At 35.5% G+C, this 26714-nt stretch overlaps 1 long non-coding RNA gene across 2 annotated transcripts; it reads left to right on the top strand.

Annotated features, from left to right (window-relative positions):
• The first annotated feature begins 4846 nt into the window (after positions 1-4846).
• On the top strand, positions 4847-26033 carry LOC129499090 (uncharacterized). Of its 2 annotated transcripts, XR_008662299.1 has the most exons (5): positions 4855-4934; positions 8802-8853; positions 13344-13417; positions 16534-16741; positions 25779-26033. It is a non-coding gene; the product is annotated as an uncharacterized LOC129499090 (long non-coding RNA). The 2 variants fall into 2 exon arrangements; XR_008662298.1 differs by lacking the exon at positions 13344-13417 and having other exon boundaries at positions 4847-4934.
• The last annotated feature ends 681 nt before the right edge of the window (positions 26034-26714 follow it).

Here is a 26714-nt window from a genome sequence, read left to right as displayed (position 1 = left end):
CTTTGTTAAATCCAGTGTTTCCCAAATCCCAGACCTCATCTCACACTATGTTTCTCTTTGCTACCTTCTTCCATCTACATCTGCCTTCTTTTAGTCCCATATATGTACTACCACAGAGTCTATATAAATGCATTTTCCCAGTCCACTACACTGGATATCAACTCTGGTTCACATTAGATTCCCAATCTCCAGCCTAAAGTGTATCAAGGGTCATGTTCAGCTAGCATTTAGAACCACTGTCCATGGCTCTAAGCTCCATGGAAGCAGAGCTTGCCATTTTGTTTACCATTACAGTTTACATAATAAACAATAAAAGAAAATTCGTCAAATCAAGGGATAAATAAATGAATTAACACATTTGTCAGATAAAGAATGAGTGAATTAAATGACTTTGTCAAAAGGATAAGTGAATATGAAAAGCAAATAGTTCTCCTTGGAAAACACTGCCTTAGGGAAACATTTGCTGAACAACCATATGGCTCAATACACATTTGTAGGTGGGGAAAGTAGGTTCAGTTTGGCATTGCATGAAGAGTTCAACCCTTTTAGAAGATCTTCCTACTGAATAGTTCTAGATTAAACTACTCAGATTTCAATTCAAAGTCCAGGGCAAGTCATAATCCTGGTTATACTCTGGGACTGATATTTGCTGTCAGAGAATGCAGGTGTTTTCTACTGCCACTGATAATCTCATTTCTTCAGGGGCTTCTGAACCATGGATTCATGTGATGAACTCATGCCCAGACTCCTTAATTTCATTTAAAATTCCTCCAGGGCCAGCGGAGATCTCACTGCCACTGTGACTACTTTCTCTGCTCATCACATCTCACACTACTCTCTAGATCCTCTGAACAACCGTTGCCCTTATTTTTTTTATCATCACAAAGCAGTGGCTCTGAGGACCAATGGTGTAGACTTTGGAATCAGATTGGTTTATAATCCTTTTGTTACCATGTTCTAGCTGTCTAACTCTGTGCAATTTACTCAGCTTTTTCACATCTTGGTTTCTATATCCATAAAATGAGGATAATAAAAAATGTTCTCACTTCATAAAGTTGTGAGGTTTAAATGAGATCATAAGTGCAAATATTTGGCACTATGCTTGGCACATGGTCAGCATGCAATTATTAGTAGCCATTACTATTTCTCTCTACATAGTTGTGACTTTTTATTTTGTTTTCTAGGTTTCATAGGTTTATATCTTAATGTGCCTTCTTGAATTATAAACTCATTGAAAGAAATGTTTGATATTGTATGTTGCATACAGTTGATTTTTAAAATATAATTACTGGTTTCTACAGATGGCTTCCTGGCAGGGAACATATTTGGTTTAGTATTCTCTTCTAACCCTCACAACCCTAAATGGATGGAACTTCTAGTTTGTGAAGAAGAGTTACCTAGATCTTTACAACTGGGCTCAAGGCAGAGACTCCCTATTTGCCTCTGAAGTCCTATTCCAAGAGGACTGTCTCCCACCAAAAAATACCTGTAACAAAGACTTGGGGTTTAAATGTGCAAGGTAAGTGTCATTCCTTAAGGCCTGCACTACCTGAAACATCCAAGACATCTAAGATGTCTCAGTGTCTTGAGAGGTCAATGAGGTGTCAGAAAACTTGTAAGATTGTCAAATAATCAGAACTGATGTGAAGCCAATTCAACTTCTGTACCTTCTAATTCAATATAAAACAACAACAACAACCAGATTCTCTCTTCTTGCCATTCACCACAATTCTTTCTCCACACAATTTTACAGAACTTCTCTTAAAGGAGGGCATGCAGAAATGGCAGACAAGAATCACCTGCAGGACATTTAGAAAATACAAATGCCCAGATTTTATCCAAGACCAGTTAAATTTGAATTTTCAAAATTGGAGTGAGACATCAGTATTTTACAAAACATTCCCTGGTGAATTTATCTGCAGATAGGTTTGACAATCACTAACTAGGAGATGCTCCTCTTAATAGGATTAACAGGCAGTGAACAAACTGTCAGAACATGATAGTGTGCTATGTACTATAGAGGATACAAAAAACAACCAAAACTTTTCTCTGTCTTCAAGGAGCTTTCAGCTACTCGTAGGAGAAAATTTCCACCCAGAAACTGATAAACAGCCAAAAGGTTACAAGTGGTGGGTATATGACAGAGTCAGAAACTAAATGCTAAAATAAAATTTAGAGGTGAAAAGTAAATGAATATTGGATTGGCCAAAGGTTTCATGATAGAGGAGGTAGGTACCTGAAGATTTAGAGGAATATGAAATTTAGAAAGATCATCCTTGACTTTTTCACATCAACTTTGGGTCATGTTTTCAGGACTGTAGGGAGCTACTTGAAATACTCATATGTATGCAGCTTAAATTTCCAAGGCACCACAAAACCTTTGTAAATATAATTTATTATTTCTGTAAAGTTTCAGCTCTCAGAACAGTTCTTGAAGGGAATGCTATTGTTATTTTCAGCTAAGAAACTGACACCTTACAGAGGTAAGTGACAGCTTTAAGGAAGTATAGGCAGGCGCATATTAGACCTGAGGGAACAAGCAGGTAACCTCTGAGGAACTCATATTCAGGCCAGTTGTCAATGTTTTTCAGGAAATCAGTGCTCTTTTTGCCTTTCTGGTCTCTTTTCTAGGTCATACAGTAAGGACAAATTTCCCCATAAGTAGCTGGGCAAAGCTCTGGTGGCATGATCCATGTCTAGTGGCCTAAAGCCTCCTTTGCATGTGACATTGAAATCAGTTCTTGACTACTTCTGTTCTCCTCTCTATAAGAACTAATAATCTCATTTTCATTCATTTCAACACAGTTTCTTTGCTATTGGACTTAAGTTTTATACAGAGAAAAAAAGCCATGAAATGAATATACATTTTGCTTCCTTTCAAGAGTATCTTTTTTACACATGAAGTTTGAGGTATCTGGATTTTCATTTCTGAGAATCACACCTTTGTAACACTTTAGTCAAAAGAAACTCATTAACTTTCTTTAATAGAAAAGCTAGAAGCATCACATGCTTATTTGAAGCCGAAGTTTTATTCTAGCAGAAGACACTGCATACTGCATACTAGTTGGCTTAGATCTTCTTTTTGGGGATCTGACTGAACATTGACCCCAATTACTGGCAATTTTTTGTGCTTCAGTGCTGCTGTTTCAGAACAAAAACTAATAACCCAACCCTATAGAGAAGCTTTATACACTTCCCCAGTGATTCTGTAGCTCATTTCTCCTTTTCTCATGGTCATTGAATTGATTTTTCCTTGTTGCTTGCACATGGTGCTCAATTATAGTGAAATTCCTGAATCAGAAGACAATCAGCTATCCAAGAAAGTATAGAACTTGAGAGGAAAATAAAAAATATTAGCCTTAGCCTTTCCTAGCCTAGCCTTTTGCTTTCTCATCTGGAGAGTTTATCAGTATTTTTAGGTTGCTCTATTAGGTAGTTTTGATTTTGTGTTTTGTGAGAATATATCAGTTGCCACTATTAAGGGTAATGTGTAAATTGGTTTAATTTTCTATTTTGGGATATTTCTAAAATACAAATGGAGTAGGTTTTTTTCAGGGGGCTTTTTGGAGTTGATCTTAAAACCTGGCCATTAAAAATGAATTAGCCTCCACCAAAAGAAAAAAATAAGGCTAAAAAAAATTAGTCGTGGGTTTACAGAATCCAATACAGGGGAATGGCAAAGAATAAGAGCTGTGAAGTTTCCCTTCCAGGAAATAAGTTCAAACTGAAGTAGGAGGCCAAAAATTATGCTAGGAGAAAAGTTTCTAGAAAAAATGGAAATGAAAAATTATCTGACAAGTTATATTTGTGAGCAATTCTGAAATGCTAGTTGCCAGGGATGTAGAAAGACCTACGTGTAAGTACAGAGAAAACCAAGTGAATTATTTTAAAAAGATGCAGTGAATAACTCCAGGAAAAATAAAAAATTAAGTTTAGGGAAGGAAATAAAATTATGTGCATAATGGCCCACTAGTGAATTATATTTATATAGTGAAATGAAGTTAATTTTTAAAAACATGGAGATAAATATCAGAAGAAACAGATATTTGTATGTAATTGCCTTTGGAGAGCAGGGTTGATGTTGCTTGTCTTGGGAGAGCAATTTCTAGTGTAAACTACATAGGACTATTTGACTTTTAAAACTTTATACCAATATGATTTTCATGAAAAATTAAACATTTAAAAATACAATTTGTATTTCTAACCCCCTCTACCATAAATACAAGGCTGGCATGCTTTCCCCAATGTTTTGTGGAACAGTGCTAAAGAGGGGTTGGCTTTTTAAGTATACGATTAGGAAGATTTCAGTGGATTTGGTGGACTGGAGGAAGTCTTAGGACTGGAGTTTGGTCTGGAAGGCTCTGGTCAAATGTTGTTAATAACTTCTATTGGCATTGATCCAGCACTGATAAATAAGGAGATAGACTCTCATATACTGCCTCGGATTGAGTTTTGTGTGTTCACTGAAATGATGATTTTCTCTTTAACCATTATTGACTACAGGCACAAGTGTAATTCTCACTTTCCTCTGGGTTGTCTGGGTGTGCATTGGGCCTATGTTTAAATCCTGGGTGTTTCAGAGCATCTTGCTGGATCTAAAGCACTCAAATGAATGTGAATGCAAGAGGCTGAGGGACTAGAACATATGTCAAAAAATGTATAAGGATTTATCTTGAACTCTTGTCTATACACAGAAATACTTTATATCTTCCTATTTAAAGTAGTTTTTCTCAGTTTACAAAATAGTACCCAAGGCGGGGTGGTAAGTTTGGGTTAATGATTACATTTTTTACTTGAATAAGTTTTAAAATCTTATGTCAGCTGACTTTTGTAAGAGGACTAATCATATGCATGCATCAATATTCTGTTGTGCCTTAGTGATTCAAACATAGCAAAAATGTGTCTGAGGCTGGTAACCGGTCATTTGAGTTGAGGTATGTGAGTTTTCATGATCTTAAATATGTGGAGTTGTTTACACTTAGGTTAATAATTAAGAGAGAGACACATTGTAGATTAGGCTCAGATTGAATAGAATATGTGGTTGGGTAAAGAAACTAATATTATTTAAATTTCTACTATGTATCAGGCACTTTACATATATTACTTCATTTTTTTAAAGCTGAGATACAGAGTGGTCGTGTGACTTCTCTAAGGACTTCTGGTTAGTGAGTTGTGGAACTGAAATTTTAACCAAAGTTTTACTAGCAACAAAAAAAGGTGAGAAGTTGAGCAATTTTTATCAGTACAAATTTGCTTACAGCAAAATCACTTGCAAAATTTTTAATAAGTGGAAATTGGGCTCTACTCCTAACCTACTAAACCAGAATTTCTGGGAGAAGTGCCAGGGAATTCTCTGTGACTTTTATGCACCCCCAAATTTGAGAACCACTGCTATGTCATAATTGTTATTATGCTCCAGTTATTTTTTTAGGATACAATGTGTTACCCTACAATTAAATTACTTTGAAGATTAGCCTTGTTTTATCACCTACTGTTTCTCAATCCCTCCGAATATGGTCAGATTTCTGGAAACTCTATATACAAAAAATGTCAGAAGATTATATTTTAGATTCAAATTGGGCCACAAAGAATTAGCATTTTCTCCTTAGATGGAATTTGTGGAATAGTCACACAAAACAATGGTGGAGTAGAAAAAAAACCAGAGCTGAGAAGTTTTCTGTGTGTTTGTTCATGGCAAAAACCATGAATGAGATGCATCTGTTTCTTAATGACCGATACTAGTTTTCCCTTAGTTTCCATGCATAAATTTCCACCCCTCCACTTGTTCTAATGGATGAATGGTGGTGCTAGTCCTTTATTCCCTTTCTCTTCCTCTTTTAGCGGTTTTTAATGCATAGTTTGAGCCTTTAACAGCTTAGAATTCGAGAAGACTAATGTTCCCCAGAACTCCTAGAAATATTACCAGAAATTTAATAAAAAGATAAAAATATAGACAAAAATTAAGTACAGTACAAAATTAAGAAATCATAGATAAGGGGGAAGATGACAGAGTTTGTATTGGCCCATGTTTTCATAAATCCTCACAAACGGGCCATTCCCTAAATATAACAGAAGAGAAATGAGAGGATGAAGAGATGAGGGCAGTTTATATTCTTCCTATGTGTCCCTTTCCAAAAACGGAAACTTGTTAATGTAGGAAGATGGGGGGTATAGATATTTGCACAAAAATGTGTTTTTTCTTTTATAATAATTCAGTATATTTTAAAAGAGAAGAATATAAGGTCACCAGCTCAATCTGGGATATTCATTGCGAGTTGAACAAATATATATTGAATGGGCTTTATATCAAAGTCCTCTGAGTTTGAAATACTGAAATCCTACCTAGAGAGTCAGGAAACACAAGTTCTGGTCTCAGCCGTGTGACTTCAAGCTGGCCACTCATTTCCCTTGACTTTCAATCTCTTTCTTTGTAAAAGCAAGCCAGATATTTCCGAGGTCCTTTCAGGTACTATGAATCTATGTCTGCATTTACAATTGTGCCGCAGGAAAGTCTGAAATTTTTCTTTGGTGAATTAAAAGGTTTTAAGTGAGGTTATTATAAGTTTGTTTAAATTGATGAAAAATTACAGTTGTACAGAAAGATACTTAAAACCAACACGACAGCCTTTATCTTTGGGTAATATATTCAGTTAATATGTGTCCAATTAAGGTCTCTAGTCAGCATCTGCCTGTTTCTGAGACAGTTATCAAGTTAGTTATTCTGCTGATAAAACAAAATGCTAATTTTTAAGGTGTAAGGTGGAGAGGAAAAAGTGGTAAACATTTGCATCCGGATCACCCTGAGGTGATATGTTCTCTGCATACTTTGCATTCCAGTTATTTTTGAACAGCTTTATTGAGGTATAATTGATGTACAATAAATGCACGTTTTTAAAGTATACCATCTTGTAAGTTTTGACAAGACATATGTCCACATGTCCAATATGATATATGAATTCATCACCACAATAAATATAGTGAACATGTAAACACTCTCAAAAGAAACCCTGTGTCCCTTTGTCATCTCTCTCTTCCATTTCTACCCACAACACTCCCTCTTTTTCATTTGCCTGGGAACCAATGGTCTGCTTTCTGTCACTATACATCAGTTGGCATTGCCTAGAATTTTATATAAATAGATTATATAGTGTGTATTCTGTTTTTCAAGAATGTTTCAAGATGTTTTTCAAGCTGAGCCATTATTTTGAGATTCATCCACATTGTTGCACGCATCAAGACTTCATTCTTTTTGTTGTTAAATACTATTCCATTGTATTCCATTGTATGGATAAAATATATCTTGTTTATCCATTCATCTATTGATCCACATTTGGGTTGATTTCAGTTTGGGGTTGTTACAAGTACAGCTATTTTGTACATCTTTATACCAGTCTTTATATGGACATATGCTCTTGGGTAAATAAATACCAAGGAGTAAAATGGCTGGGTCATAGGGCAAGTTTATGTTTAACTTTATAAAGAATTTCCAAATTGTTTTCCAAAGGCATGGTTCCATTTAACCTTTTTACCAGCAATATGTGATCCCTTTATCATTATGAAATGATAATGTTAGCATGGTATATCTTTTCAAATACTTTAACTTATTTGTGTCTTTATATTTGAAGTCGTAGGTTTTTGTAGGCATCATATACTTGGTCAGTAATTTTTTTTATTTAACATAATAGGTAGTCTCTGCCTTTTAACTTGGTTATTTAGATTTACACATCATATGATTACTAATATGACAAGATTTGATTTCTCTATATGATCTTTGTTCATTCCCCTTTTCCTGCCTTATTTTGGATCAACTTTTTTTTTGGTGCCATTTTGTCTCCTTTGTTAGCTTATTACCTGTAATTGTTTCTTCTGTTATTTTAGAAGATGCTTTAGGATTTACCGTATATACCTTTAACTTATCACAGTCTATCTTCAAGTGGTAACATATCATATTATATCATATCATATTATAAGGACTTTATAACAGTTTACTCTCACTTTTACCTTATTGATATTGATGCTATTACTGTCATACATTTTACTTCTATATATAAACCCCATATTTGATTCTTATTTTTACTTGCACAATTAGCTTTTAAAGGTATTTAAATAATAAAAGCCAAATGTTTATTGCCTTTGTGTAGATTCAACTTTCCAACTAGTATCATATTCCTTTTACCTGAAAGAATTCTTAAAGCATTTCTTATACTACAAGACCACTGGTAGTAAATTCTTTCAGCTTTGGATTTCAGAAAAAATCTCCATATCACTTTTTTTGGAAAGGTATTTTCACTGGGTGTAGAATTCTAGATGGACAGAGTGTTTTGACCTTTCATAATTTAAAAAATGTTGGTTCTCTGTGTTTCCATTTGCATTGTTTTTGACAAGATATCTGTTGTCCTTACCTTTGCTCCTCTGTATATAATTTAAAATCTTTCTCTGGCTGCTTAAAATTTTTCTCATTATCTCTAGTTTTGGGCAATGTGGTTATAGTGTACCTTGTAGTATTCCTTACATTTCTTATTTTTTAGTTTTTGAGCTTCATTGAAGTTTATAATTTTTATGAATTTGAAAAATTTTTGGCCACCATGTGTTCAACTATCTTTATTTGGTTCCCACCTTAAAGAAGGTTTACACATACATTAAAGAACTCTAATTACACATACATTAAGTCACTTGAAGTTGTACCACAGTTTACTGATTTTTTTTGTCTTTTTTACTTTCTAGTATTTTTTTTCTGTTTCATTTTCTTTTTCTGTTTTTTTATTCCAGTGTGTTAACACATTCATTTATATCCATTTCAGGTGTACAATATAGCAATTCAACAATTCCATATATTATTCAGTGCTCCTCAAGGTAAGTGTACTCTTAATCTCCTTTACCTATTCACTAATCCCCCAACTCCCCTTCCCTCTATTTACTACCTATTTGTTCTGTATAATTAAGAATCTTGTTTTTGGTTTGTCTCTCTCTTTTTGTTCCTTTATTCATTTGTCTTGTTTCTTAAGTTCCACTTAAAAAATGAAATCATGGTATTTGTCTTTTTCTGACTGGCTTATTTCACTTAGATTATACTTTAATTATATAATTATACTTGCAATCATATCCATGTTGTTGCAAATGGCAAGATTTCATTTTTTATGGCTGAATAATATTCCATATATATATATATATGCCATATCTTCATTTATTCATCTATCAATGGACACTTGGGCTGTTTCCATAACTTGACTATTGTAAATCATGCTGCAATAAACATAGAGGTGCATGTATCTCTTTGAATTAGTGGTTTGTGTTCTTTGGGTAAAAACTTGCAAACTTACTGAATTCTTTAATCAGTTCGAGTCATTTTTTGGTAGAGTGCTTTGGGTTTTATGTATATAGTATCATGTCATCTGCAAATAGCGAAATGTTTACTTCTTCCTTACTGATTTGGATGCCTTTACTCCTTTCTCTTGCCTAGTTGCTGTAACTAGGACTTCCAGTACTATGTTGAATAAAATTGATGAGAGTGGACTTTCTTGTCTGTTTCTGACCTTAGGGAAAAAGCTTTCAACTGTTCCCCATTGAGTATGATGTTTGCCATGGGTTTTTTATATAGTCTTCATTATGTTGAGGTACATTCCCTCTAAACCAACTTTTTAAAGGATTTTTATCATGAGTGGATGTTGTACTTTGTCAAATGATTTTTCTACATATTTTGAAATGATCATCTGGTTTTTATCCTTTTACCTATTGATGTGATATATTATGGTGATTGATTTGCAAATATCGAACCACCCTTGTATCCCAAGAATAAGTCCCACTTGGTAGTGGTGAATGATATTTTAAATATACTGTTGGATTTGGTTTGCTGATATATTTTTTTTAATTTTTATTTATTTATGATAGTCACAGAGAGAGAGAGAGAGAGAGAAAGAGAGAGAGAGGCAGAGACATAGGCAGAGGGAGAAGCAGGCTCCATGCACTGGGAGCCCGACGTGGGGCTTGATACCGGGTCTCCAGGATCGCGCCCTGGGCCAAAGGCAAGCGCCAAACCGCTGCGCCACCCAGGGATCCCTGGTTTGCTGATATTTTATTGAGGATTTTTGCATATAGGTTTGTCAGAGATCATTGCCTATCTCTTTTTGTGGTGTCTTTTTTTTTTTAAGATTTTATTTATTTATTCATGAGAGATACAGAGAGGCAGAGACATAGGCAAAGGGAGAAGCAGGCTCCCTGCAGGGAGCCCAGTGTGAGACTATTCTGTGACTCCAGGACCATGTCCTGAGCAGAAAGCAGACTCTCAACCACGGAGCCACCCAGGTGCCCCTTTTATTTATGGTATCTTTATGTGGTTTTGGTATCCGGGTGATATTGGGCTCAGAATGAATTTGTACATTTTCCTTTCACTTCCTCCTTCCTCTTCCTATTTTTTGGAATAGTTTAAGAAGAATAGGTTTTAGGTCTTCTTTATATGTTTGATAGAGTTCACCTGTGAATCTGTCTGGTCCTGGACTTTTGTTTGTTGTGAGTATTTTAATTACTGATTCAATTCCATTGCTGGTAATTGGTCTGTTCAAGTTTTCTATTTCTTACTGCTTCAGATTTGTTATTTTTATGTTTCTAGGATTTTATCCATTTTTTCCTAGGTTGTCCAATGTATTGACCCATAATTTTTCATATTCTCTTGCAATCCTTTGTATTTCTGTGATGTTGGTTGTTATTTTTCTTCTTTCATTTCTGATTTTGTTTACTTGAGTACTTTCTGTCTCTGTCTTTCTCTATTTGGTAAACCTGCCTAGAAGTTTATCAATCCTGTTGATCTTTTAAAAAATCAGCTCCTGGTTTCATTGATCTGTTCTATTGTTTTTAAAATCTCTTTATCATTTATTTCTGCTCTAATCTTTACTATTTCCAACATTCTGCTATATTTGAGTTTTGTTTATTCTTCTTTTTCTAACTCCTTTAGGTGTAAGGTTAGTTTGTTTATGTGCGATTTTTCCTGGTTTTTGAGGCAGGCCGTTAGCTATAAACTTCTCTCTAAAAACTGCCTTTGCCTGATCCCAAGGATTTCGGATCATTGATTATGTTTTCGAATTTGTCTCCATGTTTTTTTTTTTTATTTCCTCTTTGATTTCTTGGTTGACCCATTCATTGTATAGTGGCGTATTATTTAACCTCCATGTATTTGTGTTCATTCCACATTTTTTCTTGTAGTTGATTTCTAGTTTCATTGTGCTGTGGTCAGAAAAGGTACATAGTATAACATTGATCATTTTGAAATTGTTGAGACTTGTTTTATGACCTAATATGTGATCTATTCTGGAGAATATTCCATATACAATTGAAAATTTGTGTATTCTAAGATGGAGTGTTCTGAATATATATATTAAATCCTTCTAGTGCAGTGTGTTATTCAAACCACTGTTTCCTTGTTTATTTTCTATTTAGATGGTCTTTCCATTGATGTAAGTGGGATGTTAAAGTTCCCTACTATTCTTTTATTACTGTCAAGTAGTTCCTTTATGTCTGTTATTAAGTGTTTTTATGTTTTGTGTGCTCTCATGTTAGGTGCATAAATATTTACAATTGTTACGTCTTGTTGGATTGTCTCCTTAATGATTATATAGTATCCTTCTTTGTCATTTGTTACTCTTTGTTTTAAAGTCAATTTTTTTTTTCTGAAATAGCTATTGCTACCCCCATTTTCTTTTGACATCTATTTGCTTAATAAATGTTTATCTATCCCCTCACTTCCAATCTGCAATTGTCTTTAGATCTGAAGCCTGTAGGATTTTGTTTGTTTTTTAACCTATTCTGTCACCCTGTGTCTTTTGATTGGAACATTTAGTTCATTTACATTCAAAATAATATTGATAGGTATGTATACATTGTCATTTTACTATTTGTTTTGTATTTCATTTTTGTAGATCTTCTCTGTTCCTTTGTTCCCTTGCTGTCTTCTCTTTCCATAAGTTGGCTTTTTTTAGTGATATACTTAGATTCCTTTATTTTTTTGTATATCTATTACAGGTTTTTGATTTGTGGTTACCATTAGGTTTGTATATAACATCTTATGCATATAGCAGTTTATATTAAGTTGATGGTCACTTCAGTTTGAACCCATTCTTTACTCTTTTCCTCTCCATGTTTTAAGTATATGGTGTCATACTTTACATCCGTTTATTTTGTGAATCTCTTGACCAATTTTTTACAGGTATACTTATTTTCACTGCTTTTGTGCTTCCCTTTTTTTTTTTTAACTCTTATTTATGGTATTTTCTAGAGTCCCCTTTCACGTTTCATTTAGGGTTGGTTTAGTGGTCATGAACTCCTTTAACTTTTGTTTGTCTGGGAAATTTTTTGTTTCCCTTTCTGTTCTGAATAACTTTGCTGGATTCTTGGCTGCAGATTTTTCCCTTCCAGAAAGTGAAAGATTCTGTTGAGAAATCTGTAGCTAGCTTTATGGGGTTTCCCTCATATGTAACTGTTTTCTTTTCTCTTGATGCATTTAAAATTGTCTCTTTATCATGGCTCTTTTCTTTTTTGCCATTTTAATTGTTATGTGCCTTAATGTGGATCTCTTTAAGTTGGTTTTGTTGGGGGATCTCTGTGCCTCCTGGATCTGGATATATGTTTCCTTTCCCTAGATTAAGAATGTTCCAGCTATTATTTCTTCAAACAAGTTTTCTTTCCCCTTTTCTCTCTTTTCTTCTGCAATGCTTATGATGAGAATGTTATTACACTTAATGGCATCACTGACTTCCCTAAGTCTACTCTCATTTTGCTCAGTCTACTCTAATTTTTTTTTTTCTGTAACCTGTCCAGGTTGATTACTTTCCATTATTCTGTCCTCTAGGTCACTGATTTGTTCTGCTTCTTCTAGCCTGCTATTTATTCCATCTAGTGTATTTTTAAATTTCATTTATTGTGCTCTTCATCACTGATGATTGGTTCTTTCTTATCTCTGTGTTGAGTCTCACTGATATGATCACTGTTTTCTTAAGTCTAGTGGGTATCTTTATGATCATTACCTTAAATTCTCTATCAGGCATATTACTTATCTCCATTTTGCTTGGGTCTCTTGCTGTGATTTTGTCCTGTTTGTTCTCTCATTTGAGACATATTCCTCTGTCTCCTCATTTTGTCTAACTTTCTGTGTCTGTTTCTCTGTGTTAGGAAAGTCAGCTATGTCTCTTGCTCTTGAAAGCCCAGGTGGAATGTGTGCTTTTAACAAGTTGCACTGGTCCTCTTCCACAGGGAGATGTGCAGCTGTCACAGAGACTAAGGTAGGCCTGAGCCACTCTGCAAAGCATGTGTGGATGGGGCATGCAGTTTTAACAAGGTGCTTGTGTTTTCTGCAGAAGGTGACCAGCCCCCACTGCCACTGGGACCAAGACCCTAAAAGCAAAGAGTCAGCAGATGAGGTCTTTGCAAGGTTTGGCAAGTTTTGCACTGGTCTTCTGGGTGAGGGGATCTGCAGCACTGGAACTGAGGCACACCCAGCTGGAGGGAGCAGGGCATAAGGCAAACAAGTTAGGTAGTAAATGCTGGTACCATTGTTGATGCCCACAAGTTGCTATGTGTTTATCCTGGGGGCTGGGAGAGGGAAATGGCACCTGCCAACTCCTTTGTCTCTGGATAGTCTTTCAACAAATTCTGAGATTCTCCTTCCTGTATGCCCCCAGAATTTTTCAAACCATTCCTTCTATGCTGTATCTCCCCAGGCTGTTTGTTGTACTGTCTCTTTATGTGCAGGGACAGAGTTTCCTTTTTTTTTTTTTTAAAGATTTTTATTTATTTAGTCATGAAAGACACAGAGAGAGACAGAGGGAGAGGGAGAAACAGGCTCGCTGAGGGGAGCCCCATGTGGGACTTGATCCCAAGACCTTGGGATCATGCCCTGAGCTGAAGGCAGATGCTCAACCACTGAGTCACCCAGGCATCCCAAGGACAGAGTCTTATTACCCTTCTGGTCCTCCTAGAGCCAAGTCTTTTGATTTTTAAAGTTTCAGACTTTAATTCTTGCTGGACAAGAACTCATGAAGTTCAGCCTCTCTGGTTTTCAAAGCTGAATGCTATGGGCTGTGCAGGCTCCCCTGTGTGGTAGTCTGTTTCTCTCCCCTCTCCACATCTTCAGCTTCTTCTTCCCTTCAGTGGCCAGACCCATGGGGATTAGTTTCCCACGACATCTCTTCTCTTCTTACCCTCTTTGATGTGGCCTCTTCTCTATATTTGGATCTGGAGTTTGTTCTGCCAGTCTTCAGGTCATGTTCTGGGTTATTGACACTGCTGTGAGTGTTATCTGGTTGTATCCCATAGGATACAGTAAGCTTATGGTCCTACTCTTCTGTCTTCTCTGGAAGTTTCTGAGTTTCATTTTGGATAGTATCAATTATTGTCTTCAATTTCATTAAACTTTGACAATATTTCATCTGTCATTAATCTCATTAATGTCTTTTTCTTCTAGGTTTTATTTCCAGGATTTATCTTCTGGTTTTCGCCTCTGAAGTTTATATGGTCTTTAAAAATATATCTTTATATTTAGTATATTTAATTTCTTCTTCAGTTCTTTGAACATAAAAGTATAGCATAATAGTTTTCCAATGTTTTTGTCAGCTATTTTTAACATCTCTGTCAGTTTTGTCTGATTGATTTTTCTCTTCATTATAGGCGGCATTTTTCTGATTGCTTGCATGCTTGACAATTTTTGATTAGATGTAAGATATTGTGTTTTACCTTGTTGAGTGCTGGATACTTTTGTATTTCTATAACTATTGTTGGGTTTTGTTCTGGGACACAGTTATTTAGAAATACTTTGATTTTTTTCTGCCATTGCTTTTATACCTGAACTGTATTTTGTCTGGGTTTAATTATTCTTCACTGCTGAAACAAGACTCTTTTGGATACTCTATCCAATGGTTCATGAATTATGAGTTTTTCTTCTCTGGCAGGGAATTGTTCTAGTCCTGTACCCTAACTGAGCCCAGTAACCGTGGCCCCATGTGGGATCTGAGTGCTGTTGTTTCATCTTTTTGAAAATTTCTTTCCCTAGCCACAGGTGGTTTCTGCACATGTATGCCTTGATCATTACTTAACTGAATACTTGAGGAAGACTAAGGATATATTATTAACAAGCATGCCAATATCATTATTTTTGCATGGTATTCTCAATGCAAAATATAAGAAGGAAAATGTCATTCCAGTTATAAAACTCTGTATATTTTTAGAGCGTGTGACTATTTAGCCCAACTTGCTGTGCTGATCCATTTACTATGCATTGAGTAACTTGCATCTAAGGGAACTGTAGATGGTAATGAGGTTTTGAATGCCTTTACATGAGACCCAAGTCTCATCTTTGAAGGATGACGCAAGTGATCATTACTGCTGATGAATTTTAAATAGAACAATCATCCTGATTGCTCTGCTTAAGTCTGACTCAGTAAGCCAGCTAAAGCATTTCCCCCATCATGCAGACTCCTCAACAAATTTCAAGATTTTACCAGGCATTTTCATGAGAAAATTTGAAAAATGTTCAGGCTTCACATACTACTATCAGGCCAGTGTGACTCCTTTTTATTTTGCCACAACCTATGGAAATGAAATAGAAAGGGGAAATAATATGGAATAAAGTTAGAGAAATTAAAATCAAACCTTGAATTTCATAATTGACTCTTATGCTGATTCTCTTTTATATTTTACTCTTATTTTCCCTTCCCTTCTGTGAATTCACTTTTTAGCTTTTGAAAATTATTTATGATTCTTCGAATTCTTTAAGAAAGGAATGAGTCATAATATATTTCGTACATGCTAATAGTCTTCTATTAGGTTACAGCAGGTGGCTAACCTACTTGAAGGGCAGATACGTCACATCTTCAGCAAGTAAAGAATTAATCATCACCTGATGTGATGCAAAAATTGAAAGACCTTAGTGATTTTTGCAGCCTAAGATTGGCAAGATTCTGACATGATGGCCCTCATTTTTCTGTCCCGTGTTTATGGCTAATTTATCACAAAACACTCTTCCAATTCATCAAGATCTCCACTGCCTTAAGTCAGTACCCTAGGCAGCTACTACCAATCACTCAAAGTATGGCTATAAAATCAATCCTATCTGCAATTCAGAAGTTAGTCCATTCTTTTAATTTTATAGGTCCAAGAATTGGGACTTCCAATGAGCTATAGAGCTTAAATTGGGACTAGGTCCCCAACTCTAAGCATAGTCATTCCACAATGTCTCCATAGTCCTAGAAGGCCAAATACTTTTGTGTGTGTGTGTGTGTGTGTGTGTGTGTGTGTGAACATACAGTGACAAAGCAGACATATAGACACAAGATGACAGACAAAAATGAAAAGATTTTCATCCTTTCCTGTTATTGCCAGACTGAACCTACTTCTGAAATGGAAAATTTTATCAAAAGAAAAAAAATATTTTCAGCTGACTTAGAAACTTACCCTGCTTGTCAAGCAACCAAAAAGAAAAGATTAGTGTGAGATTTTTTTTTGCTGTTGTTCACTTTTGTTTTTGTTTTGTTCTGTTTTTTTCCTATCCAGCTTTGTGCAGAGCCAAAGAAGAAGAATATCCACAGAAGAATATTTCAAGGTCATTGAAAATCTCCACCAACTTCAAAACCCTCTCCCATTTTCAGTTTCTGATACATGAAGTTCCTTTAGTAGATATATAGCTTATGAGCACCAAAAGAATTATAATGCTGAAAAATAAATTCCTATGGAGAGAAGGATATTATTGATTAGGATGTCAGTAAGTATCAACAGATTCTTTTCTAAGAGAAGTTTGTGATAAGGGGTGGGGGGAGAGTACATAGCAAGAGAGAAAATGGGGGAAAAGGAAGCTGGGATAATACAAATTCCAGGGTGTTTTTTATGCAATATTGAGGATAAGAGCAGATTGAGTGAGTTGCCCAAGCTCTTTCAGGTGAAATTGAATTTTAAATCCTAAATTCCTGGATCTGATTCACATTATACTCTACTGAATTGTACCTGACCATTCCTCAGACCTCTCCATGAGCAAAAATTATCTACCATGAAGAGTTTCAGATAATCACTATTATTAAGTAAACACAATGTTCCAAGCTATATCTTTATTGCTTTTCCTATGTATTACCTTACTTAGTACTCATAGAAAACTTACAACGTACATTCTTTTATTATCTCCACTTCACAGATAAGAAAAGTGAATCTTAGAGAAAAGTTAAATAATTTGTCTAGGGATTTCTGGCTAGAAAGTGATAGTGGAAATTTGAAGTACAATCCAACTGTTGCAAGCCAAACTTCTAGTCACTATACTAATCTGCTTCCTATCTTATCAGAACCAGATAAAAGAATCCAAATAAAAGCCTTGTTTTGTATGTTCCTTAGAAGAAAAATGAAATTATGAGACAATAATTCTAAGGAATTTATACTTTCTCTTTTGTTAAAAATCAACCAAAAAAATGTAAAATGATATCTGATGTAAGATTTAGAGATGCTTAATTGCAGAAATCAACCACCAGATCAAGTCCTTTGATTAAAGTTGGACTTTCTATACTTAAAAAAAATCCCTGCTTAATTATACAGTTGAATGTTAAATATTATAATACATTTGTTATAAACCTCATCCTTATATCTGTTTACACATACACATATTTACATGCACAAATATGATGCCAAAAATATATAACAAATCTTCACAGTTCAAGGGCCTTCTCACAGAATTATGTAGGAGCCTCTTTCTGGCTGGTTGACTGAGCAGAGTTCAGCCTGGGAGCTTTTTAAAGGCTGAGGACAACATGCATCTACATGTTTGTTTTGTTGAGGTTAAAATCTGTGAGTTTTGGTGGTGATTTTTTCTAATTGTAAATTCTTGATAGGTCTGTAGTTAGAATTGTAAATTCTTGATAGGTCTGTAGTTAGAAGCCAGAGGAAGTTGAAGGGGACTCTGGATGGAATGAAGAACAATGTTTGGAAATGAAGAGCTAGAACCTGGAGCTCAACTTTGAGAAGAATTAGTGGTATTTTCACTTGTTGATGGAAAGGTCAACAATTTTGAAGATGGAGCAAGTATCCATAAAGAAAAGCTTTTGAAAACTGTGTCTAGATCTTTATCCAGAAAATCCTTTTTGGGAGAAAAATTAGAAACTTGCTAATAAACATTAAAATTATCTCTATTGAATCCACACAAGCAGATTCATTTACCTCAGAAAACTTGAAGCCTAATAATACCTCTGCATATTATAAAGTTTTGGGATAATTATTTTAATTTGGTGCAACAAAAACAAACAAAACAACAAAACAAAAGCCTTCTGCTATGTACCTATATAATACATATATAAGTATAATATAAAATGCTTGCCTTGCAAAAGTATAAAATACATGTGTATGAGTATACATATAAAAGGATAAAAATAATAAAGATAGTATCTGCTAAGTGCCAAATGTCTAAACCAACTAATAATGGCTACTGAGAGTTCCAAGGAAGAATCAGAGACTGATAAGAGGGAAATGGACCAAGAAACCTAACCCATGGTTTTATCCAAAAGGAAATAAGACTCAGAAAAAATTTTTTCCTGAAGTTTAAACAGCTATAGAAATCTCTCACTGAGTGTAAATCTTCTGATTTCCTGGTCTAAAACATCTGCCATCACATCAGGCTATCAGGGAAAGACTCACGAAACAGAAAGAATTAAGCTAACCCTTGCAGGAAGAGTAGGTAGGGCACTTTAACATTTCATTGTTCTCGGGTGTTTGTTTACTTGAGGTATGCTAAATATTAAGTTAATGGCTACCTCCAACAGTTGATTGAAAATGATATGTTTGGCCAACTAATATTTGTTCTTGAACTTAGATGGACCCAAAATGAGTCACAGATACTTCAATTCGTTAAAGTCATTCAAACAAAATTATTTGAAAATTTACTGAATTCTGGAAATTATGCTGAGTTTTGAGGATTCAAAGGTAAAAAGATGTGATCACTGAATTCCAGGGGTTCAGAGCTTCCTGAAGTGATAGACTGTGCCATAAGTAATTACATCCCTAAGAGTAATTTTTATAGTGGAAATAATTACACATTGCAGTTTAAGAGTCAGAAGAGGGTTCCCTGCCTTAGTCTATCAGGGCTCTATAACAGAATACTGTAGGTTGAGTGGCTTATACACAGCAGAAAGTGATTTCTCACAGTTCTGGATGCTGGAAAATCCAAGATCAAGGCACCAGCATATTAGGGATCTCTGGTAACAACCCACTTCTTGATTCATGGATAGCCATCTTCTCACTGTGTCCTGATATGGCAGAGGGGAGCAGGGACCTCTACAGAGGCTCTTTCATTCACACTATTCTCATTCATGAAGGCTCTGCCTTTATTATCTAATAACCTCCCAAAGAGACATCCAAATACTGTCATGTCAAGGATTAGGATTTCAACATATGAGTTCGGTGGGGGCAGTTGGTGTGCGGTGGAGCACAGCATTCAGTCCAGAGCAGTTTCTAAGACTTCTAGCACAGTCTGGAATGGCAAAAAGAATGTACTTTAGGCAGAGGACGTATCTCTGTCTCTCTGTTCTAAGCAGCACTCCAAGGAGAAAGAAATCATGTGAAATAGTGGGTAAAGTTACCACCTGGGAAAAGGAATTACTGAGTAACTCTGGAAGTTGTAAGAGCTATTCTTATCTATGGAGGAAATATTAAAACCCTAAATCCCTACTGGCAATTTAAATGTGTAAGTTGAATCATCCTAGGTTTCTCTCTGAGAATTCATACAAAATCAGTTATTAATATCTTTACCATTTTCCCCAAGGTGCTGCTAATGTAAGACCTCTGGTTCCTTGCAGGATTCTTCCAAAAGGTGATGGAAGTATGTGGAATGAAATAGTGATGGTGATTGCACAATCTTATGAATATACTAAAAACTCTAAGTGTACATTTCAAAATTATTAAAATGGTGAATTTCATATTATGCGAATTTTACCTCAAGAAAAAAAAAGTCTCCCAAAATATTTTTGAAACTCCTCAAAGGATATGTTACAAATGCTTACAGAACCAATCCAAGGCTCCTACTTACTTCTGGCCTCTACTACATGCCACTGCTATTTAAATTTTTAGAAATCTATATACTAAAATATTTCAAACATACAGAAAAATGCAGAGTATCCACTATCCAAAATCATATCACCAACCAGAATCAATAAATATTAACATTTTGCCACATTAAGCTTTTCACTTCAGAAAAGCTTAATTTTTATAAAAAATGAAATGTAATATACACTTGAAGACTTTTTTCATTTCCTTCTCTCCTTGCCCCAAAGACAGTCAGTTTTCTGAAGCTGTTATGTTTCCTTTCTATGACATTTCTCTATTTAAAAATATTCACCACTTATATATTTTTCAAAGTTGAATACAATATTATTTTGTAAATTTATGTTTGATAAATAAATGCTATCTAACGACACGCAATTTTTTAAAAGATTTATTTCAGAGAGAGAGAGAGAGAGAGAGAGAGAGAGAGAAGCAGACTCCCTGCTGAGCATGGAATCTGACTCTGGACTCAAACTGAAGACCTTGAGATCACAACATGAGCCCAAATCACAAGTTGGACCCTTAACCAACTGAGCCATCCAGGCATCCCTAACCACACACAAATTTTTATTCCATATTATGTTTTCAAGATTTTTGTTGAGATATGTAAATGTGTTTAATTCACTTTACTTCTTTATACTATGGCATCATTATATATGTAGTACAATTATTTATTCATTCATTCCTTGTTGATAGGCAGGATTGATTTGTCTATTGATTTCCAAATATTTGCTATTACAAACAAAATCATACTGATCACCCTTTTGCATGTCACCATGTGCACATTCCTTTTTTTTTTTAAGATTTTATTTATTTATTTATGAGAAACACAGAAAGCGGCAAAGACAAAGGCAGAGGGAGAAGCAGGCTCCATGCAGGAAGCCCAATGTGGGATTTGATCCCGGAACCCCGGGATCATGCCCCAAGTCAAAGGCAGATGTTCAACTGCTGAGCCACCCAGGCATCCCACCATGTGCACATTCCTATGCGTTTCTCAGGGATGTGTATAAGAAATAAAATTTACAAGATATTACCAAATTCCTGTCCAAAGAGGTTGCTGTATTTTCCCATATCTTCAGCCACATTTGTTACATCTGTATTCTTTATTTATTTTCATTTTCCTTATGGGTAAGAAATAGCATCTCCTTATTTATAATTCATTACTGATTAGTGAATTTGACCATCCTTTCTTAAGATTTTGGCCATTTGTGTTTCTTCCTCTGCAAATTTTCAGTTCATATCTTTTGCCAGTTTTCTTTTAAAAATAAGATTTTATTTATTTATTCATGAGAGGCACAGAGAGAGAGAGAAGCAGAGACATAGGCAGAGGGAGAAGCAGGCTCTATGCAGGGAGCCCAATGTAGGACTCGATCCTGGATCCCAGGATCACGCCCTGAGCCAAAGGCAGATGCTCAACGACTGAGCCACCCAGGTGTCCCTTTTGCCAGTTTTCTACCTCTTACTGCTTTGTGGAGTTCTTTGTATAGTCTGAGTACCATTCCTTTGTTGATTATACATCTCCAAGCCTGAGATTGCCTGCAAAACTTTTAAATTTAAATATAATCAAGCTTATCCACCTCTTCTTTATGGTTTCCACCTTTGCCTCTTGTTTAAGAAGTTCTTTCCTATCCTGTCACAAAGACACTAACTTACATTTTATTAATAACTTTACTTCTTCACTTTTTACATTTGGGTATTTGTTCCTCACTGAACTTTTTTCAAAATAAACCTAATATTTTTTCTATCTGAATAGACACTTGTCAGAGCGATAGTTACCAAATAGAGCCTTTTCCCCCAACTTAATATAATGTCACCTTTCACCTATACTACTTTGTTTCTGTACTTTTTTGGATTTATTTATTTATTTATGACACTACTTAAGTATCATAGCTTCGTAATAAATATGTTTTGATAGCTGAAAGAGAAAGTCTTTAGTCGCAGGTTGGATTCCCAGGAGAGGAAAACACTGAGAAAGACATTAGCATGCAGAAGATTTATTATGAATTTCTCCTGGGATTAAAACATGTGGAAGGGAAAGGAAAGATGTGAATTGGACAGAAAGAGAAGCTGAGCTGTAATGCAGTCCCAATAAAATCCTCTGCAAACTACACAGGGAATTCTGGAGTTGGGATAGCCTTTCAAACTTATCCCAAGCTGGGACCAAAGGACTTGACCTTTATACCCCAGCACTGATCAGTAAATTGCCTTGAACAAGAGCCATGACCTTGGGGTCTTTTCAACTGATGCAATACTCAAAGTCAGCTGCCAACTAATGAGTGTCTGTCAGCAGCACTCTCAGTATTTGGGGTATTAATTCTTTCTTGCCTAAAGAGAGATCTGTGTAATACATCACATCCTTCCTGTTTTTCTTATTCAAAATTACTTCAACTATTCCTGGCTTTTGACTGTTGATATGAATCTTACAATCAATTCATAAAATTCCATAGAAACAAAACAACACCTGTTGGTATAATTGGAATTTAAAATGCGTAAATTATTTGTGAGGAGATGACATTTATGATACAGATTTCCTCATTCATTGACCATGATTTTTATGTTTATTTAAGTCTTCTTAGGTCTTGCAATAATATTTATAATATTTTTCATAATTGTCTCACACAATTTTTATTTAAATTCCAGTTAGTTAATCTAAGTGTAATCCTAGTTTCAGGTGTACAATTTAGTGATTCAATACTTACATACAATACCCGATGCTCATCACAAATGACTTCCTTAATCCCCATCACCTATTTCACCCATCTCCTCGTCTATCTCCCCTCTGGTAAACTTCAGTTTGTTCTCTATAATTAAGAGTCTGTTTCTTGGTTTGCCTCTCTCTTTTATCCCATATGATCATTTGTTTTGTTTCTTAAATTCCATTTACGAGTGAAATCATATGGTATTTGTCTTTCTCTGACTAACATTTTGCTTAGCATAATATTCTCTAGCTCCATCTGTGTCATTGCAAATGGCAAGATTTCATTTATTTTTATGGCTGAATAATATTCCACATATATATATTTTTCTTTTCATCTTTTTTATTTTGCACTATAAAAAACAACAACACCCAGTAACATACTGCTGTTCTTCACATTCATATGGATTTTAGGAAATTATTGCCTTTTCCCCAGGAGATAGAAACTACAGACAAAAAAAGAAGTACCACATTACAAATCTGCAAACCCCAGAAGTCCACATCCTGCAGACAATCCCCAGGGGTAGGGAAGAAAACATGTGTCACAAGAGATGAGACAAGCACACATTAAGGACAGCAAGCTGGGGAAACGACCAGTTCAATGCCAGTGACCCTGATGCAGTGGGTCCCTTTTACTCTTGGCAGCATAGCCATCCCCTCAAAGGGGTGATTTTTGGTCTAAGGTCTGAAGAGCTCTTTTCGAATGACACAAGAGATACTTTGAGGAGGGGGTGACGAGAAAGGTTCAAGTATGAATAAGAATCATGTGAAGTCCAAAGTCAGGGAAGAACCTCCAATGGGAAGGAAGCCCAGACAGGTCAACATCTTGCTACTTCAACCACCTGCCTTCACACGGGACCCAAGAGGAAGTCTCAAAACCATGTGAGGGTTCAAATAAGCATTTTGATCTCGTCCCTCCACACCCTGGAGGTGTTACTTTCCTGACTGGGTGGTGATCAGCCAATATAATATATATATATATATTATATATATATACCACATCTTTTTATACATTCATCAGTCAATGGATATTTGGGCTCTTTCCATAACTTGGCTATGGTAGATAATATTGCTATAAATATTGGGGTTTGTGTATCCCTTTGAATTAGTATTTTTGTATTCTCTGGTTAAACACTCGTTAGTGTCATTGCTGGGTCGTAAGGTAGTTATATTTGTAACTTTTTGAGGAAAATTCATACTGTGCTGTTTTCCAGGGTGGCTGCACCAATTTGCATTCCCACCAACAGTGTAAGAGTTTTCTCCTTTTTCCACATCCTTGCCAACACCTATTGTTTTTTGCATTGCTGATTTTAGCTATTCTGATAGGTTTGAGGTGATATCTTATTGTAGTTTTGACTTATATTTCCCTGATGATAATGTTCAGCAACTTTTTGTGTGGTGGCCATTTGTATGTCTTCTTTAGAAAAATGTGTATTCATGTCTTCTGCTCAATTTTTAATTGGATTATTTGAGCTTTGGGTATTGAGTTGTATAAACTCTTTATAGACTTTGGATACTAACCTTTTATGAGCTATGTCACTTGTAAATATCTTCCCCCATTCCATAGTTTGCCTTTTAGTTTTGCTGATTGTTTCCTTGGCTGTGAAGAAGCTTTTTATTTTGAATAGGTCCCAATAGTTTATTTTTGCTTTTGTTTCTCTTGCCTCTGGCAACATATCTACTAAGAAGTTGATACTGCCAATGTCAAAGAAGTTACTGCCAGTTAATGGTTTCTTGTCTCACATATGGTCTTTAATCCATTTTGAATTTATTTTTGCATATAGTGTAAGAACGTGGTCTAGTTTCAGCCTTTTGCATGTTGGTGTCCAGTGTTCCCAAGGCCATTTGTTGAAAAATGTTTTTTCCCATTGATTATTCTTTCCTGCTTTGTCAAAGATTAATTGACCATAGAGTTGTGGGTTTGGCATTATTCTATTCTTGACATTAAAGAGAATGCTAAGCAACCTTAATCAGATTAAGAACATTCCCTTCAAATCCTAAATTTTTTTCCAAAGGGTTTTTTAAATCAATATACTAAACATTTTTGAGGTAGGATATTAATAAGGTAAATTAATGAAGTAGGCACTATTATTATCTACATTTTACAGATGAGAAAGTTGGAGGAAGTAACTTGTCCAAGATCACACAGCTAATAAATGATAGAGTTGGGATTTGAACACAGGAAATCTGTCTTCACTGTACATGTTCTTAATTGTGACACTGATTGACTCCTAAGCTCTCTAGGAAAGCCATCCAACTTCCTTGATATTATTTCCTAATATTTTATTTCTACCTTATTTGTTTTTCTACCTTATTTTTATTTTGTCCCCCAGTTTTCGTTTTTACCTGAAGCCCCAGACTAATGAAAAGATTCTTGCCACTTCCAAACTCAATTTTACAGAGCATTCAACTCTTTAGGTATCTTAGCTTTGAGATTTGTGCAAGAATCTCAGTTCCAGGGTGACATTTCTGATCCTTGCTTGGGTACTAAAATCTAAATTTCTGGCCATTAGGATTATATTTGGGAACAATACCTTATAAGTCAGTTGTCATGGCATTAGTTTATATGCTTACTATCCTGTTTTCTTTTTTCCTTTTTATTTTTGACATCTTATATTTTTCTTTTTCATTTCATTTCACTATATCTTTTTGTTATGTTTTTATCCAGCATTTCTGTGTTTGGAAACATGGAGGTGAGAAGAAAAGGGGTGTCCCTCAGTGTCATTGCAGTTCCAGTGTTGGTGGAATTTTGGCTTCTTATTATGTCCCTTCTAAACTCTTATTAATATTTTCCTGTCCTTGTCTCCATTCACTTTTTTAGCCTGGCTCAACCACTCTAAATTTCTTAGTGATGCACAATTTTGCAGGTTGCAAAGCTAGAGGGACAAGGCACTCTCCTCCATGTGAGAAACAATTGGTAGAGGAACAAACACAGTTACTTTGGCCTAAAGATGGCTCTTTCAGTCCTCCCCATTGAGGTAGGTTTCAGTCACTAACTCTGAATACTTACCCACTTCTCTTCTCCTACTCTCAGGCCCTGCTGCTGAATCTCACGGAACCAGATTTTTCTAATCTAATAATGAATTTGATTTCAGTGGCTCTGTCATCTCTTCCAGCTCCATTTGTGCTGGCACCCATCCTCCCCCTCCCCCACCCCAGTCAGCACTTCTGCCAATTTTCAGAAGACTCAGCAAACACAAGTAAGTACTTGAAGAGGGACAAAGATGGGGTAAAGAGGGATGCCACCTCACTTTGCATTGTGGACTTACCTAGTCAGCTCTGGCCCACCAAGCCCCACTGCTGGCACTAAAAAGAAAACAAATCAAACGTGATATGAATTTTATTTTTTAAAAGATTTTATTTATTCATTCATGAAAGACACACACACACACACAGAGGCAGAGACATAGGCAGAGGGAGAAGCAGGCTCTATGCAGGAAGCCCAGTGTGGGACTCGAACCTGGATCCTGGGATCACGACCTGAGCTGAAGGCAGATGCTCAACTGCTGAGCCACCCAGGTGTCCCTGAATTTCGTTTTAAAAGAATAAATTAAAACTTTTCTTTCAAATAGAGATGTTTTGTTTTGTTTTGGGCAATAATAAGATTTCCCACCAGTTCTCCATTCATAGAAGAGATGTAGGATGATTACAGAAGACCTAAATTTGGGTCCACCTTTTCAAAGCATTAAATCAGCATTTCAAGATAGAATGGTCAGTCTAGATAAGATGTGAACATCTATAATTAAGGAGCTAATCTGGATGGGGACCACTTCTACCTGTTTGGTAAAGACAAACTTTTTCAACATTTATTTGTTTGTTTATAATTTGCATACATTAAAATTCATCTATTTTTGAGGAGTATATAGTATTATGACTTTTACCTATGCCTAGGTTATATAACCATGATCACAATCAAAAGAGACAGTTCCATCACTCTCAACATTCCCTTGTACTGTCTCTCATGTCTAAA

This window comes from Nyctereutes procyonoides, unplaced genomic scaffold (assembly GCF_905146905.1).
Source record: "Nyctereutes procyonoides isolate TBG_1078 unplaced genomic scaffold, NYPRO_anot_genome, whole genome shotgun sequence".
Taxonomy (NCBI): Eukaryota; Metazoa; Chordata; class Mammalia; order Carnivora; family Canidae; genus Nyctereutes; species Nyctereutes procyonoides.
Note: the sequence above shows the minus strand (reverse complement) of the source record. Positions and strands in the feature narration are given on the sequence as shown.